At 43.4% G+C, this 21836-nt stretch overlaps 1 pseudogene; it reads right to left on the reverse strand.

Moving 5' to 3' along the window:
* Positions 1-1620: 1620 nt before the first annotated feature.
* LOC118397685 (glyceraldehyde-3-phosphate dehydrogenase-like) lies at positions 1621-6554 on the reverse strand (annotated as a pseudogene).
* Between the last annotated feature and the right edge of the window lie 15282 nt (positions 6555-21836).

A 21836-nucleotide genomic window follows, 5' to 3' on the forward strand; every position in this document is an offset into this window, starting at 1 on the left:
CTGACTTGTAATTGAGGAGAATGGTGTTATCTCAAAAGTTCTGGTGGTCTTCGTTGCGGTAGAATTGTCAGGGCTAAACAGACTTGAATTTATGGATGTTGGTATCATTTCAGTGGTTGTATTCTGTGTTCTGGTAGCATAGGGAAGGGCATAAATCAAAGATGTAGCTGGTCTCTTCTCAATAGTTGCTATGTAACCATGGTCCTGTCCTGAACGAGTGAAAGGACAGAAACAATCAGTTTAAAGAGATTGTTTTCTACAGAAAGATCTGTGAAGTAAACAATGCATAGAATGTGTTTGCCACGCTTCTCTAAAAACATCCCAAAAATGCCTTGTCGATACTTAAATCAGACTTCCATTGCCACAATATCACTCCAGAAGATCTGTGTTCATCTACGTTTATGGAACATAACTTTTCCCAAAGATTTTTAGTATATGTCTTTACTCCCAAGCCATACATAGTTTACTTCATTAGGGCTTTCTGTAGAGCCTGTATTTTAAACAAATCGACTGTATTTTAAATAAGTTAGAACACAAACCAGTTAGGATTGCAGTAAAAACCCAGCAAGCTATCCCTTTAAGTAGTAGTTAAAGGGAGCATCCAGCCAGGACGGGTTGTGCCGGCTCAGCGCTCCTGGTCTCCAGTACTTCTCCTCGGTCCAGGATATCCTACGCCGGCTCTACGCACTGTATCGCCAGTACGCCTTCACAGCCCAGTGCGTCCTGTGACAGCGCCCCGCACTTGTCGGGCTAAAGTGTGCAAGCTCTACGCTCCAGACCTCCAATGTGCCTCCACAGTCCAGTACGTCTTGTGCCTGCTCCCCGCACTAGTCCTGAGATGTGTGTCACCTGAGATGTGTGTCACACCTGAGATGTGTGTCCGGAACCTCCAACGACGGTCTATGGTCCAGAACCTCCTGAGACGGTCTGTGGTCCGGAACCTCATGAGACCCTCCCCTATTGAGTCAGGTTTTGCGGTCGGAGTCCGCACCTTTGGGGGGGAGGAACTGTCACGCCCTGACCATAGTAAGCTGTTTATTCTCTGTGTTGGTTGGGGCGTGATAGAGACTAGGGTGGGTCATCTAGGTTTTTTGTATGTCTATGTTGGCCTGATATGGTTCCCAATCAGAGACAGCTGTTTATTGTTGTCTCTGACTGGGGATCATATTTAGGTAGCCATTTCCTCATTTGTGTTTGTGTTTGTGTTTGTGGGATCTTGTGTATATTTAGTTGCCTATCACGTTTCGGTTGGTTGGTTGGTTGTTTTGTTCAGTGAGTTTCGGTTTATTAAAATTATGTGGAACTCTACGCACGCTGCGCCTTCGTCTACTCATTACGACGAGCGTGACAACATGTGACTATATTTAGTATAGTTTGATCTAAAAATGTGAACTTTAAACATTTTACCATTTTAATTTTGGATAAATTCACTGAGGATGCCCCCCCCCCTTCCTCCTCTGAGGAGCCTTCACTGCTAGCTGTTGAAAATACATAGTTGAACCATTATCTTGTCATGATAATTAAAGGAGTTGACTATAGGTGGAAGAAGGTTCCTGTTGTCAGACTTGAGCAAATGACTGGCAGATTTTGGCATGCCATTCATGGTCCAAATGTTTTGTTTCACAGCCTCTGTGCAGCTTTAATGAAATGTACCATGACAAGCCTGCTGGAATGTACCATGAGAACACTTCAACAACAGAAGACGACAAACACTTCACAAACAGAATACTTCTATTGTGTGACCGAGTGAATTAAGGCACGGTGCGGTGGACAGAAATATTTTGCAGGCAAAAACAAGACTCCATCCTCTGCACAGAAATGTCACTTATTCTAAACCTGTTGCTATGTACTTTGCTACCGGTTCTTTCTCTGGCGGTGGACTGGTGGGATGTCCATTCAGGAGAAGGAAGATGTCATGGGATGTATATTGTGTATATGGGATGTATATTGTATATATTGTGTGTGTGTGTGTGTGGGTCTGGATACATACCATGAGACCAGCTTGACAAAGTGGTCATTGAGTGCAATGCCTACGCCGGCGTCGAAGATTGAGGAACGTTTGTCACCATTGAAGTCAGTGGAAACCACCTGAGGGGAGAGCAACAGGCTCATTATGTGAAAAACAGAAATGTTTTAGTTCATATGACCTTTAGGTTCAGTTCATGAGAGCAGGGAAAGCCCTGTTCATGTAGTCTTAAAATGCATCCTTCCTTATTTCCTTCATTGTGGTACTCACTGACATGATTAGGGACTGCAACACAGACCCTTGCTCACACCTATCAAATCATGTTCGAACAGTGATTTCTATAAGTATGGAAGGAATGATTCATTTGATAGTATTCAAGCAGGGTCTTGGAATGGGAAAATATTTACCTGGTCCTCTGTGTATCCCATAATTCCTTTCATGGGTCCTGTGGAGGCCTCCTTGATGACTCTCTTGATCTCTTCATAAGGGGCCTGAGGCAAACAGGAGAAAACATTATTCATGTAGAACAAGAATGTACCTAAAGGGAAACAAATTACGATGTATTAAGTCCCTGTTGTGTGTTACATTTACAGTAACTACAGGAAAGGTGCAAAAACAAGGGTAGCTTGTAGTTGGGTTGGGAGGGTGGTCAAGGGGAATTAAGTAGAGCTACTCTGAATTCCTGTTTTTTTACCCCTTTTTCGTGATATCAAATTGGTAGTTACAGTCTTGTCCCATCGCTGCAACTCCCCTACAGACTCGGGAGAGGCGGAGGTCAAGAGCCATTCGTCCTCCGAAACACGACCCAAGCCGCACTGTTTCTTGACACACTGCTCGCTTAACCCAGAAGCCAAGAACACATCAATGTGTCGGAGGAAACTCCATCCATCTGGCGACCGGAAGTCAGCTTGCAGGCACCCGGCCCGCCACAAGGAGTCGCTAGAGCACGATGGGACAGGGAAATCCCGACCAGCCAAACCCTCCCCTAACCCAGACGACGCTGGGCCAATTGTGTGCCGCCTCATGGGTCTCCCGGTCATGGCCGGCTGTGACACAGCCTGATCAAAGAGTAGCTCTACTTGTGTAGAACATCTTGTATTTCAATAAAATACCCCAAAAAGTGTAGAGAGGTGACAAGACTTACGGCCTTCTCAAGACAGACAGTCAGGTCAACCACGGGCATGTTGGGGGTGGCTTCGTGTGGGTCAGATGGTTCAGTTAAATCTACATTCTGGGTAAATAAAAAAATGACAGCCCTGCCACTTGTTTTGATATACAGCTGAGGGATGAGGCTATAATACTTTTTTATCATGCTTTCGAATGTTGAGACGCGCCCTTAGTGAAAAGGACTATACAAATCCCATCCATTATCACTATGGTCATAAAACCTCCATTACGAAACCAATGGTCCTGGATTGGTTCTTACCCATTCAGCTCGGGGATAACCTTGCTCACCGCCTTAGAGGTGCCGGTGGAGGCAGGGATAATGTTCTGGCTGGCACCACGTCCATCTCTCCACAGCTTACCGGAGGGCCCGTCAACAGTCTCTTCTGAGTGGCTGTGACGGAGTGAACTGTGTTCTGGGGGAGGAAACAAGTGATATGGATGCTAGTCTATCCAGGGTTTTGTTCATAAGGCACCAAAAGGAAGAAAACAGGAAGTTACTATCTGAAATTAACCATATTTTCTTTTTCTGTTGTGTGCTCCGATAAACATGACTCAGAACTTGTGCAGAGCAGAAACATGAGCGTTGTTAGCATGTACATTAATCAAGATCTCAATGTCAACATCAGTGCTGACCCACTTTTATCAACTACATTCCAGTCCGTGTGATAATTGTGCTTTTAAACACAATTATCATTCGTTCTTACCATGGAGACCCTCAATGATGCCAAAGTTGTCGTTGATAACCTTGGCGATGGGAGCCAGGCAGTTAGTTGTACAGGAGGCGTTGCTGTGAGAACGTGACATCATTATCAACATAATCTATTTCCTCCCACTAGGAAAAACCCAACATAATTTCAACTGTATCGTCAGCAGCACCAAGTCACTCCTCCACCCACCTTTGACCCACATTAAATCCTGCCTTTCCGAAGTAAAATAGTTTCCCATGTTACCTCATCTGAATTGTTTTCTTACCTCAAGGAGTTATACAACTTCCATAGAATTTGAAGATAAGGCTTATGGAAAGCAATGGAAAGTAAACAGTGCTTAGAATGAGAGTACATTTTTCTTTACAAAACCATTGTTGAAAACAGTTATTTTCCAAAATCTGTCAAACACAGGACCTTGTTTAGTGATATTGTCCCAAAGTTTAATTGAAGTGTGTGAGCAATTCTAGGATGTGTTTAGGGCCTTTTGTACTGCTGGAACTGAGTGTGCGTGTCTGTCTGTTTCAGCAATTGTTTGTACATGTGACATGTCACCCTGTGGCAGGAATGTTTGTACATGTCACACTGCTCCATCACGAACATGGGGGCATCGGCGCTGGGGGCGGAGATGATGACTCTCTTGGCACCTCCTTGCAGGTGAGCCTGTGGGCGTGATGGGTGAGAGGTCAACGGGTATGTTTGTGTAACAACAAATATAACAGCATCAAGGCTGCCTTGCTTGGTTCAGTTGCATTCAGCGGATGCAAAATCGTCAGTCTGTAGGAAAAAAATGAAGGTAACAATGTAGACAATTTACAGCATAAAAACACATGCTCACAGCATAAAAACACAATGCTCACTTGCTGCTCACCCACAACCTTATAGCCATGAGGTCTTATATATATATATATAAATATATATATCCACCAAATTCAAGTATAGACCATTGTCAATATGACCTACAGCTAGCGAAGAGGTACTTACAGAGGCCTTGTCGATGGTGGTGAACACACCGGTAGATTCCACAACACCGTCAGCTCCAGCCTCGCCCCACTTGATCTGGGAAAGGTCCCTCCTGAAGATGGCAAAGAGATAGAAGTTAGGATTATACCATAAAACGAGTGTTAGAATTACAGAGAAAAGGGAAAAGGAACAACACTTACTCATGGAAAACTGGGATGTGGAAGTTGCCAATGATCAGCGTGTCATTCAAACTGGGATGTGGAGGTTGCCAATGATCAGCGTGTCATTCAAACTGGGATGTGGAGGTTGCCAATGATCAGCGTGTCATTCAAACTGGGATGTGGAGGTTGCCAATGATCAGCGTGTCATTCAAACTGGGATGTGGAGGTTGCCAATGATCAGCGTGTCATTCAAACTGGGATGTGGAGGTTGCCAATGATCAGCGTGTCATTCAAACTGGGATGTGGAGGTTGCCAATGATCAGCGTGTCATTCAAACTGGGATGTGGAGGTTGCCAATGATCAGCGTGTCATTCAAACTGGGATGTGGAGGTTGCCAATGATCAGCGTGTCATTCAAACTGGGATGTGGAGGTTGCCAATGATCAGCGTGTCATTCAAACTGGGATGTGGAAGTTGCCAATGATCAGCGTGTCATTCAAACTGGGATGTGGAGGTTGCCAATGATCAGCGTGTCATTCAAACTGGGATGTGGAGGTTGCCAATGATCAGCGTGTCATTCAAACTGGGATGTGGAGGTTGCCAATGATCAGCGTGTCATTCAAACTGGGATGTGGAGGTTGCCAATGATCAGCGTGTCATTCAAACTGGGATGTGGAGGTTGCCAATGATCAGCGTGTCATTCAAACTGGGATGTGGAGGTTGCCAATGATCAGCGTGTCATTCAAACTGGGATGTGGAGGTTGCCAATGATCAGCGTGTCATTCAAACTGGGATGTGGAGGTTGCCAATGATCAGCGTGTCATTCAAACTGGGATGTGGAGGTTGCCAATGATCAGCGTGTCATTCAAACTGGGATGTGGAAGTTGCCAATGATCAGCGTGTCATTCAAACTGGGATGTGGAGGTTGCCAATGATCAGCGTGTCATTCAAACTGGGATGTGGAGGTTGCCAATGATCAGCGTGTCATTCAAACTGGGATGTGGAGGTTGCCAATGATCAGCGTGTCATTCAAACTGGGATGTGGAGGTTGCCAATTATCAGCGTGTCATTCAAACTGGGATGTGGAGGTTGCCAATGATCAGCGTGTCATTCAAACTGGGATGTGGAGGTTGCCAATGATCAGCGTGTCATTCAAACTGGGATGTGGAGGTTGCCAATTATCAGCGTGTCATTCTCTTGCCTCACTTCACTGTGTTTCCAAACACCGTGGGTGGAGTGATATGTGAACATGTCGACCTATGGAACAGTGGTAGAGAGCTGGTGATATTGCATACAATCTTTAGGGAGGTGTTGAATATGTGTACAGTAAACTTGTGCACCTGAGATATTTCTTGTTAAACCGAAACAGATCTGACCCACTCAAGGTCTGACTTCAGTAAAACAGGTTAATATTTCTCAATTTATTTCAATTTCCATACCTTTTAAATTGTATATTTGTCAGTATATAAAGCAGGAGCCTATATAAAGTTCTCACCATGTGGTCCAAGTCGATGGGGTCTTAGATGGCAACGATATTGACCTCTCCGCACTTGGCGGTGGCACGGGTCACCGGGCGTCCAATACGCCCAAATCTGTGAAGCGAAATCAGATAGTTTTACGATTAATCCCCATGTATCCATATGACCATACCAGCAGGTGGCAGCAGCCCTATACTGACAACTCTACAAGGCCTGCCAACCTTGACTGATAACAATTACTTGACATTTGTAGCCCAGAGCCTTTGTTTATGCCTAATATGGTTGGGTTTGTGCAGCACGCTGACCCATAGAACAGACAAGTGCGGGTTGAGGACACAAATTGTAGAAGCAGGGAAGGGACAAGGCTGGTCAGTGTAACATTTGTCGTTTACCTATCCAGTAGTCTGATGTCAAGATTAATCCACGCTCCACACTATCAGTTGTGCATATCTAGCTCCCTCAACCCCAAAATAATGGAAAAGAGGAGTACCGCAAATGACATGGTGCGCATCTTGGGTAACACGGACTTCAACAGAAAACCACTTGTGTATGAAAATAGTTCAGGAACATGGAGTGTAATTCCCCTTTAAATGCCCAGTTGCAGCATAACTTGGGGGGTAAAGTTCAGCAGAATACATACTGTATGTACGGTATGCACCGTTCCCTTTACTGTTGAACTCGAGCAGACTACTGATAGGCATACATTAGTCAAATACTGTCAACACTGGAGACTTAAGTTGTCACCACTCACAAACGGTTGAGACACGTCTAGACTATTCGCCATACTGCAGGCTCTTGTAGACAGTTAGTGAAACGATATAGAGAGAGCTAGATAGACCAATCAAGTCCACCGACAGTGGAAGATCAAATCTTTGTGATTGAGGAGTCGGTGTGACGATCGTTGTTCGAACAGAACATATTGGAACGTTGCCCAGTGACACCAAGCAGACAAACCCCCACCTAAAATGAGCCCTGCACACAAGGGTCAATGTATGGCCCGGCAAAATAGTCAAAGTACGTCAGAAAGGAGCCAGTGTACAGCGTGTCAGAAACAGTGGAGGCTGCCGAGGGGAGGACGGCTCATAATGGCTGGAACGGAGACGAATGGAATAAAACTGTGAAACCAGGTGTTTGATACAATTCCAACTCTTCCGTCTCAGCCATTACCACGAGTCCGCTCTCCACAATTAAGGTGCCACCAAAAACAAGTGTTTGGTAACAGTTTTGTCAAAGTCATTTTGTTCTGCGCCCACTTTCCCAAAAGCTTTAAGATGCTAAGTTCATTGTTAGAACCATAGAACCATACGATCCTATGGTTCTATGATTAACTTAGCCTTAAGATGCTTTTGGGAAACCTGGCCCAGGTCAATAAAGTTAAATCATAACCATACTCAACAAACCATTTTTCAATGGGTCAACAAGATTGGCTTTGCCGGAACTGTGAACAGCCAGCATGATCAATTAGTCAGTCATTACGAGACACATCATTTAGTTGTCATGCTAAGGTTGATAGCAGGAGTGAAATATCAAACTGCAAGGCACAGTGTTTGGTCTTTCAAGTAGGTACAGTTAAACATTCGGGTTGATTTGGGGAAAGGGCCTATCAACGCAAACTTGAATCTTCCTGTGGCTCTGCAGTGACAGCTGCAGATTGGTCAAATAAAGGTTAGAGGGATATGATTGGTCTAACAGCTCCTCCAAACAAGTCTCAGTGTGACCTCTGAACTTTAGCTGAGAAGCTCAGCAGGATATTATTAGATGGATAGAATAAAGGAATGTGACAGCTGAGGAGAGATACAAGAGTGTTGCAGAGAGGCGTTTGGAAAGAAGTAGAGAATGGTATTGGCCAGACCAGGGTCTTATTCATTAGGGCACAAGGTGACAAAAAAAATGCAATGGAAAATGAAAAGCAGCATCTTATTGGACAAGTTCAGGTAATCCCTTCTCATTTCGTCCTGTTTCTAGTGAAAACTGTACAACCCAGGCTTGTGAACTTAAGAGCAAGCACCTACGGTTTGTACAATACAGAAGTGCAATGCAACCCAGGATCTGTCCTGTGACCCGATCCTGTCAATTGCCATTCCTTATGTTCTCTTTAAGATGTGCAATTTTAAATATGCAATTTTAAATATGCCATATAAAAAAATGCCCCTTGACAGAAGCAGACACACCTCCAACTAAAAAAGGAGTCCTACACACAAGGGTCAATGTACGGCCCAGCAGTTTGGTCAGACTTATGAACTTGATAGCAAGCACCTATGGAACGTACAGCACGGAAGTGCAATACAACCCAGGGTATTATCTTGTCACTCGATCCTGTCAAGTCTGTCCTTCTGTTCTTTTGAAAATATATCATTTAAAGGTTAATTTGCACAAAAAAAAGCAACATCACCATTTTCCTGATATGGTCTAAGACCTCTGAAAGTAAAAAAAGAATATACTTAATAACTTGTTTTACTTTAACTGTACTTGGTTATATTATGTATGAGGCAACATTTGAATAAGTAACTAAAATCCTCTTGGTACCTCACTACATTAAGCATCAGTGATTAACAGTCACTATAGAAAGAAACTAGCTGTGATAGATGCTGATCTATTTTGTGACATCTATAGAATCCCCAATAATTGTACATTCCATATATTACAATCATTTCAATCATTTCAAAGAGCCCATTTAAAATGTTTTGCTCCCCTAAAATATTCAACTATGCACGCCAGGTAATTTATTATCTCATCTACACCAATTGTAGCCTACATCTATACAAATTGCAGTCATACAAGACAGCTATTCAAAATGCCAGATAGAACTTCACCTGCCAAAGTGCAAATTGCCACATGTAATCAACGCATAATTGTATAATTAAATGTCAAGTTGGCTACGAAGGCATAAAGAGCTAAAGAAAAAAATAATAATTGTAAAAACATTTTTTTGTTTTACAATTGTGCGTTGCTCTGTCCACAATGTTGGCAAGGTGTGCTCACAATTTATGTTCCTATAGGGTACCTGGACACGCCCCCGCGTGAACACAAACGCAAGTGCGCACACCCCTTCAGAATGTCAAGTCCCAGATGGACAGCAGAGCCAATTGGTCATTGTCCCAATCGACTTCGATTTGAATTACAGAACAGGACAATCATTTGGATGACACCGCCCCACTACTGATGTGATCATCATGGCAACATTGCGTATGTAATGAACTCGATGCATCTTTGCAAAAAGTAGGAAGATGGGAAATGTGTATTCAGATTGATTTGATAGTTGGATAATAATTGGATTAACCAATTGTTTAACTTGAACTTTATTGAAAGGCTATAATCTTTGGGGGAAAAAAACATTTATAATCTTTGGGGAAAAAACATGTAATAATATTTCTTCCATTTCACTGGGTGTGCTTGGCTGCAATATAGTATGTTGCAATGAAAGGTATTTTAAAGAACATGGGATAAAGCCCAATGATAACAGTGTGTCCATCAGTTGGAATTTTGCAAAGGTAAGACCACCAGTACACTTGGACTAGTTTACAGTCAAGGGCGCTCATCTCAAATTCAGAGTATGACACTTTGAGCAGTGCTTGACTTGGGCAGGAGCTCACTGGAGCTGAGTACCGGTACCTCAAATCAAATCAAATTTATTTAAATAACCCTTCGTAACTCCCTAGAAAGGCCAAAACTTAGGAAGAAACATAGAGAGGAACCAGGCTATGTGGGGTGGCCAGTCTTCTTCTGGCTGTGCCGGGTGGAAATTATAACAGAACATGGCCAAGATGTTCAAATGTTCATAAATGAACAGCATGGTCAAATAATAATAATCACAGGCAGATCAGTTGAAACTGGAGCAGCAGCACGGACAGGTGGACTGGGGACAACAAGGAGTCATCATGCCAGGTAGTCCTGAGGCATGGGCCTAAGGCTCAGGTCCTCCGAGAGAGAGAAAGAAAGAGAGAAAGAGAGAATTAGAGAGAGCATACTTAAATTCACACAGGACACCGGATAGGACAGGAGAAGTACTCCAGATATAACAAACTGACCCTAGCCCCCCGACACATGAACTACTACAGCATAAATACTGGAGGCTGAGACAGGAGGGGTCAGGAGACACTGTGGCCCCATCCTGATACCCCCGGAGACAGGGCCAAACAGTCAGGATATAACCCCACCCACTTTGCCAAAGCACAGCCCCCACACCACTAGAGGGATATCTTCAACCACCAACTTACCATCCCGAGACAAGACCGAGTATAGCCCACAAAGATCTCCGCCACGGCACATCCCGAGACAAGACCGAGTATAGCCCACAAAGATCTCCGCCACGGCACAACCCAAGGAGGGGGGCGCCAAATGTTCTACTGCTTGAGCTCCGGTTTTTCTTATAGAATATTAGCTCAAAAGTATTGTGGAGCTCCTGCACCTAAATATAAACAGTACCAGCACCAACTCAAGCACTGACTTTGAGAAATTATGGGTCATGTGATGATCTGGTGCCATTTTCTATGTGATATCTTGCACGAGGTTTAGGATGCCTAATGCAGCAAGATAAATTAACGCTATCCTACATTCTCAGAATTTGGATGTAAAGGGAACTAAAGTGTTGGGGGTTCTATATTACTTATGAACCTAGGCATCAATGTTCTCGGGACCAAAATAAATCTGGAGAGAGAGAGAGATAGAAAGAGAGACATATAGAGAGCGAGAAAGCAGGAAGTGTGTGAGTCCATGTAGGAAAAAAAAAGAGGAGTCACTGGTGGTTGACATTTACAAGACCCTCTAAACCCCCATCCCCCTCCCACATGTCATTGTCTCAGGACCAAAAGAAACCTAGAGAGAGAGAGAGAGAGAGAGAGAGAGAGAGGACAGGGAGTGTGAGGCCATGTAAAAAAACAACAACAAGAGTCACTGGTGGTTGACATTTACAAGACCCCCCCCACCCCCCACCCCAGAGAGGTCTGCATAGTGAGGGGATCTGTTAGTGCATAACCTGAACTACCCATGCCCAGAAACACTACAATAGGCTAATGTAAATGCAGCATTCAAGCTTAATTTATAGCCTACTTAAGTATGGAACGCAAGTTACAATTACGTACACTTAGGTTGGAGTCATTGAAACTCGTTTTGCAACCACTCCACAAGTTTCTTGTTAACAAACTATAGTTTTGGTAAGTCGGTTAGGACATCTATTTTGTGCATGACACAAGTAATTTTTCCAACAATTGTTTACAGACAGATTATTTAACTTATAATTCACTGTATCACAATTCCAGTGGGTCAGAGGTTTACACTAAGTTGGCTGTGCCTTTAAACAGCTTGGAAAAATCCAGAAAATTAAGTCATGGCCTTAGAAGCTTCTGATAGGCCAATTGACATCATTTGAGTCAATTGGAGGTGTACCTGTGGATGTATTTCAAGGTCTACCTTCAAACTCTGTACCTCTTTTGCTTGACATCATGGGAAAATCAAAAGAAATCAGACAAGACCTCAAAACATTTTTGTAGACCTCCACAAGTCTGGTTCATCCTTGGGAGCAATTTCCAAATGCCTGAAGGTACCACACCCATCGGTACAAACAATAGTATGCAAGTATAAACACCATGGGACCACGCAGCTGTCATACCACTCAGGAAGGAGACGCGTTCTGTCTCCTAGAGACTAACATACCTTGGTGCGAAAAGTGCAAATCAATCCCTGAACAACAGCAAAGGACCTTGTGAAGATGCTGGAGGAAACGGGTACAAAAGTATCTATATCCACAGTAAAAATGGGTCCTATATCGACATAACCAGGAAGGCCGCTCAGCAAGGAAGAAGCCACTGCTCCAAAACCGCCATAAAAAAGCCATACTACGGTTTGCTAATGCACATGGGGACAAAGATTGTACTTTTTGGAGCAATGTCCTCTGGTCTGATGAAACAAAAAATAGAACTGTTTGGCCATAATGACCATCGTTATGTTTGGAGGAAAAAGGGGAGGCCTGCAAGCCGAAGAACACCATGCCAACCGTGAAGCACGGGAGTAGCAGCATTATGTTGTGGCGGTGCTTTGCTGCAGGAGGGACTGGTGCATTTCACAAAATAGATGGCATCATGAGGGAAGAAAATAATGTGGATATATTGAAGCAACATTTCAAGAAATCAGTCAGGAAATAAAAGCTTGGTCACAAATGGGTCTTCCAAATGGACAATGACCCCAAGCATACTTCCAAAGTTGTAGCAAAATAGCTTAAACTTCTTGAGTGTAGGGGGCAGGATTTTCATTTTTTGCAAAAAACGTACCCATTTGAAACTGCCTATTTCTCAGGCCCAGAAACAAGAATATGCTATATAATTGTCAGATTAGGATAGAAAACACTCTAAAGTTTCAAAAACTGTCAAAATATTGTCTGTGAGTATAACAGAACTGATATTGCAGGCGAAAACCTGAGGAAAATCAAACCAAGAAGGGTTGTTTTTCCTGAAAGCACTCTGTTCCATTGGATGCCTTGCCTCCATTTAAAGGGATATCAAACAGATTCCTTTTCCTATGGCTTCCTCACGGTGTCAACAGTCTTTAGACATAGTTTCAGGCTTTATTTTGAAAAATGAATGAGAAAGATAACATCGCGTCAGTGGATAGCTGGGTGTTCGCAGAGTTTTGCTCGCGCAACAGAGTGGGGCAGCCATTGTCTCTCCCTCTCCTATTGAAAAAGCGACAGTCCCGGTTGATATATTATCGATTATATATTTTAAAAACAACCTGAGGATTGATTATAAAAAACATTTGACACCTGAAAGACACCTGAAACCCCACCTCTTTAAGGAATACCTAGGATAGGATAAAGTAATCCTTCTCACCCCCCTTAAAAGATTTAGATGCACTATTGTAAAGTGGCTGTTCCACTGGATGTCATAAGGTGAATGCACCAATTTGTAAGTCGCTCTGGATAAGAGCGTCTGCTAAATTACTTAAATGTTAAATGTTAAAATGTTAAATGTTTCTGTGGACATTACGGATACTATTTGGAATTTTCATCTGCGATGTCGTGACAGCTCGAGCCTGTTGATTTCTGAACATAACGCGCCAAACAAATGGAGGTATTTTGGACATGAAAATAATCTTTAAGCAACAAAAGTAACATTTATTGTGTAACTGGGAGTCTCGTGAGTGCAAACATCCGAAGATCATCAAAGGTAAGCGATTTAATCTATTGCTTTTCTGACTTTCGTGACCAATCTACTTGGCTGCTAGGTGTTTGTAATATTTTGTCTACAGAGAGAGATGTTCTTACATAAACGCTTGTTATACTTTCGCCGAAAAGCTGTATTGAAATCTGACACGCCAGGTGGATTAACAGCAAGCATTTTTAGTAATTTAATTTGAATTTGGCGCGCTGCAATTCAGCTGGTGTTGATGAAAATGATCCCGCTAATGGGATGGGTGCTTCAAGAAGTTTTAAGGACAACAATGTCAAGGAATTGGTCATCACAAAGCCCTGACGTCAATCCTATAGAAAATGTGTGGGCAGAACTGAAAAAGCTTGTGTGAGCAAGTAGGCCTACAAACCTGACTCAGTTACACCAGCTGTCAGTAGGAATGGGCCAAAATTCACCCAACTTATTGTGGGAAGCTTGTTAAACAATTTAAAGGCAATGCAACCAAATACTAATTGAGTGTATGTAAACTTCTGACCCACTGGGAATGTGATGAAAGAAATGAAAGCTGAAATAAATCATTCTCTCTACTATTATTCTGACATTTCACGTTTTTAAAATAAAGTGCCGATCCTCACTGACCTAAGACAGGGAATTGTTACTCGGATTAAATGTCAGGAATTGCGGAAAAACTGAGTTTAAATGTAGTTGGCTAAGGTGTATGTAAACTTCCGACTTCAACTGTATGTCAAAAAAAAAGAAGTGAGGTGGTGACACTGAGTGGCAGGCTGTGGGATAGAGGATAGTGGATGTCACTTGGATGGTGAGTCTCTTGAGTCGCTATGCCTCACTCCCTCGTTCCTCACAAGCTTCCTCATGTTTTACTGTCTGTTAAGAATACCTGTTTAGGCCCCTGGAATGGCACAGCGGTGTGCTTGAGGCGTCACTACAGACCCGGGTTCGATCCCAGGCTGTGTCACAACCGGCCGTGAACGGGAGTCCCATAGGCCGGCACACATTTGGCCCAGCGTCGTCCGGTTTAGGGTTTGGCCGGGGGTGCTTTACTTGGCTCATCGCGCTCTAGCGACTCTTTGTGGCGGGCCGAGCGCCTGCAGACTGACTTCGGTCGTCAGTGTTTCCTCTGACACGTTGGTGCAGCTGGCTTCTGGGTTAAGCGAGCGGGTGTTACGCAGCGTGGGTGTTTCGGAGGACCTTTCGCCTCTCCCGAGCTCGTTGGGGAGTTGCAGCAATGAGACAAGATCATAATTGGATTGCAAATTGGATATCCCGAAATTGGTTCGGAAAAGGGGGTCAAATAAAATAATTTAAAACATATATAAAAAACTGTTTTGAGCTGTGCTGGTAAGCTCTGACACCTACTTCAGCTCTTTCTCAAGCTCCCCGACACTCAGCTTTACTGCAGAAGACAGCAGAGACATAAAACAGGAGGATGGTGAGCTTCCCACTGTGCCCAGACGTCTAGGTTTCTAGATATAACAATAATATATTATTAATAATAATAATACACTGGCACACAAAGTTTCTCAAAGTGTTTAAAAAAATCGAACCAAATTGCAAATTCAAACATACTGTAGCATACAAAAACAGAAATATGAGATCGGGAAGGGAGTTGAAGCAGTGTCTTTGGAGTGACGAAGCATCTCAGCCACCTGTAACTCTCTGTAACTGTCCGTGACCTGAATGACCAGGCATCCCATCGGTCCCATTACAGCCTGCCCAGAAAATCTCCTCACCTCTCCCACTAGCCACAGTTTCCCAGCAGCAGTGCAGAGTCTCAACACCTGGCACCCGATCTTCTGAGCGGCTCTCATAAAGTTGAGTGCCAACTGTACGTCTGGCATTGTTGTCCCTATTCTTATTCATTGCGTCGAGTTTGTATTGCTACCTTTATACGGTCCTTTGTTACCTTAAAGTGGCTGTTTCTCTATTGTGCCATCAATAGTTTATTATTCTATTTCCTCTGCACTTCCATTTCATGCTTATTCTTCCTGTTGTGATCGTTACATTCATGCATACAATCCTACTTCTGAGTCAGGAGGATGATTTCTTATCGCAGGGTTATCACCCAGCAGAGGAATCTACGGTGGATCCAGAATTGCTGCTGGAGGTTGGACCAGGGCCAGGCAAAGATCCGGGGAGGGCTTTGGCAACCACTGCTGGTGCCGGACAAGACTCCACAGTAGGAATCTTCTAAGGTTTCCGTCCAAGTCATAATATGTCTCAATTAAAGCCGAAGGCAAATGTTTACATAGTGACTTGGATAGGGGCTATTTGGTTGAAATACCTCTGGCATCCTTTACAGTAAAAGCCTTTCAACTCCATTCCTTCAGGGTCAGATGTTGGCAATTGCTCCAGCACCACTCTTCATACCATCACTCATGACGCGATTGACAATTGAGTTATTTAGCAGATGCTCTTCTGCAGAGCGACTTGCAACCACATAGCTTAGTCATTGCATGTAGACCCTTCTTCAAAAGGCTTGATTCGTTCGATAAACCCACATTTCCGTTTAACGATACACCACTTTTAGGATGTTATTTGAGCTTTCAACATCAACATGTCTCGACTAGACTAAACTTGGGAGAGTTTGGGGTTATTAAATTGGATAAATTGATGAGTAACAATACGACATTTGCTGCATAATCAGTGTCCCTGCGGATATTATCACTCACTGAATGGAGATGAGTGATTAGACTGTAGCTTGTTCAACTTGCACCCTACAGTGAGCTTCAGAAGTATTGGGACAGTGACATATTTTTTGCTGTTTTGGCTCTGTACTCCAGCACTTTGGATTTGAAATGATTCAATGACTATGAGGTTAAAGTGCAGACTGCTACCTCTATGGATAACCCTGAATGAATTGTGAATAATGATGAGTGAGAAAGTTACAGGTACACAAATATCACCCCCCCCCCCAAAATGCTAACCTCCCCTGTTGGAATGGTGAGAGGTTAGCATGTCTTGGGGGTATGATATTTGTGCGTCTCTTAAGTTTCTCACTCATTACTCATGAATAATTCAGGCATATCTGTATTCATGGTAGCATCCACATGAATGTAGAAGTGTTTAGAAACATATTCTATTTTTTATGTACGATAATAGTGTCTCCAAAATGACACAATACATTATTTACCATTCATTTCTATTGGGGACAGAATAATCTGAAACACAACCAAAGCAAACAGCAAATGCATCCAACAGGTTTGTAGTCACAAGCTTGATGTAATCATTGCGTGCTAGGAATATGGGACCAAATATTAAACGTTTGACTACTTTAATACATATACTGTATAAGTGAATTTGTCCCAATACTTGTGGTCCCCTAAAATGTGGCGACTAGGTACAAAAAGGGTTGTAATTTCTAAATGGTTCACCCGATATGGACAGTCTGCACTTTAACCTCATAGTTGTTGTATCATTTGAAATCCAAAGTGCTGAGTACAGAGCCAAACTACAAGTTATAACCAATAGGGCCATGGTCTGCCCTTTTCATGGACTACAGGTTATAACCAATAAGGCCATAGTCTGCCCTTTTCATGGACTACAGGTTATAACCAATAGGGCCATGGTCTGCCCTTTTCATGGACTACAAGTTATAACCAATAGGGCCATGGTCTGCCCTTTTCATGGACTACAAGTTATAACCAATAGGGCCATGGTCTGCCCTTTTCATGGACTACAAGTTATAACCAATAGGGCCATGGTCTGCCCTTTTCATGGACTACAAGTTATAACCAATAGGGCCATGGTCTGCCCTTTTCATGGACTACAAGTTATAACCAATAGGGCCATGGTCTGCCCTTAGGGCCATGGTCTTCATGGACTACAAGTTATAACCAATAGGGCCATGGGGCCATGGTCTGCCCTTTTCATGGACAGGTTATAACCAATAAGACCATGGTCTGCCCTTTTTGGACTACAAGTTATAACCAATAGGGCCATGGTCTGCCCTTTTCATGGACTACAAGTTATAACCAATAGGGCCATGGTCTGCCCTTTTCATGGACTACAAGTTTATAACCATGGTCTGCCCTTTTAGGGCCATAGGGCCATGGTCTGCCTTTTCATGACTACAGGTTATAACCAATAGGGCCATGGTCTGGTCTGCCCTTAACCAATAGGGCCATGGACTACAAGTTATAACCAATAGGGCCATGGTCTGCCCTTTTCATGGACTACAAGTTATAACCAATAGGGCCATGGTCTGCACTTTTCATGGGGCCATAGTCTGCCCTTTTCATGGGTTATAACCAACCAATAGGGCCATGGTCTGCCCTTTTCATGGACTACAAGTTATAACCAATAGGGCCATGGTCTGCAAGTTATAACCAATAGGGCCATGGTCTGCCCTTTTCATGTTATAACTAGGGCCATGGTCTGCCCTTTTCAGGTTATAACCATATGGTCTGCTTTTCATGGACTACAAGTTATAACCAATAGGGATGGTCTGCAAGTTATAACCAATAGGGCCATGGTCTGCCCTTTTCATGGACTACAAGTTATAACCAATGGTCTGCAAGTTATAACCATGGTCTGCCCTTTTCATGGACTACAAGTTATAACCAATAGGGCCATGGTCTGCCCTTTTCATGGACTACAGTTATAACAAGTTATAGGGCCATGGTCTGCCCTTTTCATGGACTACAAGTTATTATGGTCTGCACTTTTCATGGACTATAGGTTATAACCAATAGGGCCATAGTCTGCCCTTTTCATGGACTACAAGTTATAACCAATAGGGCCATGGTCTGCAAGTTATAACCAATAGGGCCATGGTCTGCCCTTTTCATGGACTACTACATGGAAGGTTATAACCAATAGGGCCATGGTCTGCACTTTTCATGGACTACAAGTTATAACCAATAGGGCCATGGTCTGCAAGTAGGGCCATGGTCTGCCCTTTTCATGGACTACAAGTTATAACCAATAGGGCCATGGTCTGCCCTTTTCATGGACTACAGGTTTAACCCAAGGGCCATGGTCTGCCCTTTTCATGGACTGGTTATAACCAATAGGGCCATGGTCTGCATGGACTACAAGTTTCATGGGCTACAGGTTATAACCAATAGGGCCATAGTCTGCCCTTTTATGGACTACAAGTTATAACCAATAGGGCCATGGTTGCACAAGTTTTCATGGGTATAGGTTATAAAATAGGGCCATGGTCTGCCCTTTTCATGGACTACAGTGTTATAACCAAAATGGTCTGCAAGTTATTATGGGCCATGGTCTGCCCTTTTCATGGACTACAAGTTATAACCAATAGGGCATGGTCTGCCATAGTCTTTTCATGGACTGCATGTTTTAAGTTAGGGCCATGGTCTGCACTTTTCATGGACTACAAGTTATAACCAGGGCCATGGTCTGCAAGTTATAACCAATAGGGCCATGGTCTGCCCTTTTCATGGACTACAAGTTATAACCAATAGGGCCATGGTCTGCAAGTTATTAGGGCCATGGTCTGCCCTTTTCATGGACTACTAACCAATCATGACATGGAAGTTATAACCAATAGGGCCATGGTCTGCCCTTTTCATGGACTATAACCAAAAGGGCCATTTTCAGCCCTCTTCATGGACTTCAACTTATAACCAATAGGGCCATGGTCTGCCCCTTTCATGGACTACAAGTTATAACCAATAGGGCCATGGTCTGCCTTTTCATGGGCTATAGGTTATAACCAATGGCCATACCTTTTCATGGACTACAAGTTATAACCAATAGGGCCATGGTCTGCAAGTTATAACCAATAGGGCCATGGTCTGCCCCTTTCATGGACTACAAGTTATAACCAATATGGTCTGCCCTTTTCATGGACTGCAGGTTATAATGGTAGGGCCATGGTCTGCACTTTTCATGGACTACAAGTTATAACCAATAGGGCCATGGTCTGCAAGTTATAACCAATAGGGCCATGGTCTGCCCTTTTCATGGGGTTATAACCAATAGGGCCATGGTCTGCCCTTTTCATGTCATGGACTACAGGTTATAACCAATAGGGCCATGGTCTGCCCTTTTCATGGACTACAAGTTATAACCAATAGGGCCATGGTCTGCCCTTTTCATGGACTACAAGTTATAACCAATAGGGCCATGGTCTGCCCTTTTCATGGACTACAAGTTATAACCAATAGGGCCATGGTCTGCAAGTTATAACCAATAGGGCCATGGTCTGCCCTTTTCATGGACTACAAGTTATAACCAATAGGGCCATGGTCTGCCCTTTTCATGGACTATAACCAATAGGGCCATGGTCTGCCCTTTTCATGGACTACAAGTTATAACCAATAGGGCCATGGTCTGCCCTTTTCATGGACTACAAGTTATAACCAATAGGGCCATGGTCTGCCCTTTTCATGGACTACAAGTTATAACCAATAGGGCCATGGTCTGCCCTTTTCATGGACTACAAGTTATAACCTAGGGCCATGGTCTGCAAGTTATAACCAATAGGGCCATGGTCTGCCCTTTTCATGGACTACAGGTTATAACCAATAAGGCCATGGTCTTCCCTTTTCATGGACTACAAGTTATAACCAATAGGGCCATGGTCTGCCCTTTTCATGGACTACAGGTTATAACCAATAAGGCCATGGTCTGCTTTTCATGGAGCAAGCATAATCATAGGGCCATGGTCTGCCCTTTTCTGGACTACCTGAGGCCATGGTCTTCCCTTTTCATGGACTACAAGTTATAACCAATAGGGCCATGGTCTGCCCTTTTCATGGACTACAGGTTAAAAACCTAGGCCATGGTCTTCCCTTTTTGGACCATTTATGATGGTCTGCCCTTTTCATGGACTACAGGTTATAACCATAAGGCCATGGTCTGCCCTTTTCATGGAACAGGTTATTGGGCCATGGTCTTTTATGGACTACAAGTTATAACCAATAGGGCCATGTTCTTATAACCAATACATGGTCTGCCCTTTTCAAAGCTACAGGTTATAACCAAAAGGCCATGGTCTGCCCTTTTCATGGACTACAGTTATAACCAGGTCATGGTCTTTCTTAGGGCCATGGTCTGCCCTTTTCATGGACTACAGGTTATAACCAATAAGGCCATGGTCTGCCCTTTTCATGGACTACAAGTTGTAATACTTTTCATGGACTACAAGTTATAACCAATAGGGCCATGGTCTGCCCTTTTCATGGACTACAGGTTATAACCAATAAGGCCATGGTCTGCCCTTTTCATGGACTACAAGTTATAACCAAGGGCCATGGTCTGCCCTTTTCATGGACTACAAGTTATAAAATAGGGCCATGGTCTGCAAGTTATAAATAGGGCCATGGTCTGCCCTTTTCATGGACTACAAGTTATAAAAAGGGCCATGGTCTAGCTTTATGGACTACAAGTTATTGAATGGTCTGCCCTTTTCATGGACTACAGGTTATCAGTAGGGATTTCATGGACTACAAGTTATAACCAATAGGGCCATGGTCTGCACTTTCATTTACAGGTTATAACTAAATAGGGCCATAGTCTGCCCTTTTCATGGACTGCAGGTTATAACCAATAGGGCCATGGTCCAAGTTATAACCAATAGGGCCATGGTCTGCCCTTTTCATGGACTACAAGTTATAACCGGCCATGGTCTGCCCTTTTCATGGACTGCAGGTTATAACCAATAGGGCCATGGTCTGCACTTTTCATGGACTACAAGTTATAACAATGGGCCATGGTCTGTAAGTTATAACCGATTTCATTCTGCTACTGTTCTGGAGCAGTCAGGCTAGACTTACAAGATGGGTTGTCAGGTCAGACAAGGGGGTACACACAAGGCCATGCTGGCTTACAGGGCAAAGTTTAATTTAGAACCACACTAAACAAGTCCTACATTTAAACAAAGAATCCATTCAATACTGTGGTTCATCTTAAGTTAAACCCTTTATTACATGTCACAGCAGTTGGGTACGTCAACTAATTTAGACCAGCTGCATTGAAATGCCTCTCCGTATGACGGCTTTAGAATTGAGATTTCAGCCGAGTGAAAAGCAGTACACCAATCACAGGTGATACCCTATTAGGGACAGTGGTCCTGGATTGGACAGCCTTAGTGACACGAGTGATGTTCTATCTGGTGCCTCTCCAGCTTACTGGAGTGCCCATCTGTTCTATGGCGACGTGAACTATGGGCTAGGGACGTTAGTCCATGCAGGGTGGTTTATTAGGCACCAACTGGAATAAAATAATTTATTTTCTGTTGCACAAAGTAAAGATAATCAGAATGCTGTTTGCGCGCCATAATGAAAA

Source organism: Oncorhynchus keta, chromosome 19 (genome assembly GCF_023373465.1).
Source record: "Oncorhynchus keta strain PuntledgeMale-10-30-2019 chromosome 19, Oket_V2, whole genome shotgun sequence".
NCBI classification, from domain to species: Eukaryota; Metazoa; Chordata; class Actinopteri; order Salmoniformes; family Salmonidae; genus Oncorhynchus; species Oncorhynchus keta.